Below are 856 nucleotides of genomic sequence, written 5' to 3'. Positions count from 1 at the left end.
CGGTTTTATACAATGTATAAATATGAATTTATACTGCAGAGATTTAAAATTAATTTATCATCATATCGTGTATTGATTAATATATTTCGATGTTGAATCAACTTCACAGTGAATTTGTATTCACTCGTATGAAAAATATGTACGCTATTTATACTTATGTATTTTTATGTTAAAGCATTTCTGTTTATATTATTAGTGTTTTATTTTTTATTTTTTAGATATGCGTTATACGCATGATACAAAATAGACCCACGTTCCAAATAATATGTTTTATTTATTATTAATTTGCACATATTCTTTTATTCCTATATATATATATATATATATATATTTATATTATATATTTATTATCGTATTAATCCTATCCTATATATATTATATACGAGTATATATATATATATATATATATTTATATACTAAATATTTATTATTGTAAATTAGTATTTATTTTTATTTTAATCACCCAATTTTAATGATATTTTTTTGTTTTGAAAATATATAAACACTCGCGCATAGCGATGAAGATACAATAAAATGTTAAATCAAATTGAGTTTTAAAATGTTGCATATTTACTTTTATATTCCCAATTATATTATGCATACACTTGATTCAAAATAATGATGTTTAGTTAATCTAGTTTTGTAAAAATATATAAACTACATAAAAAAAAAAATCTTGCAACAAAATAATTCTATTTCGAATTAGTAATTGCTCGTATCAGCTATATATATATGTATATGTATATGAATACATAAAAATAAAATAATGTTTGTCATCGTATCCACTTTTAATTATAATTGTTATAAATTGTTCTTTTTTACATAAAATATAAATAGAGAATATTTAATTTATTTA

This window comes from Sipha flava, unplaced genomic scaffold (genome assembly GCF_003268045.1).
Source record: "Sipha flava isolate LNK unplaced genomic scaffold, YSA_version1 229_pilon_pilon, whole genome shotgun sequence".
NCBI lineage: Eukaryota > Metazoa > Arthropoda > Insecta > Hemiptera > Aphididae > Sipha > Sipha flava.
Note: the sequence above shows the minus strand (reverse complement) of the source record.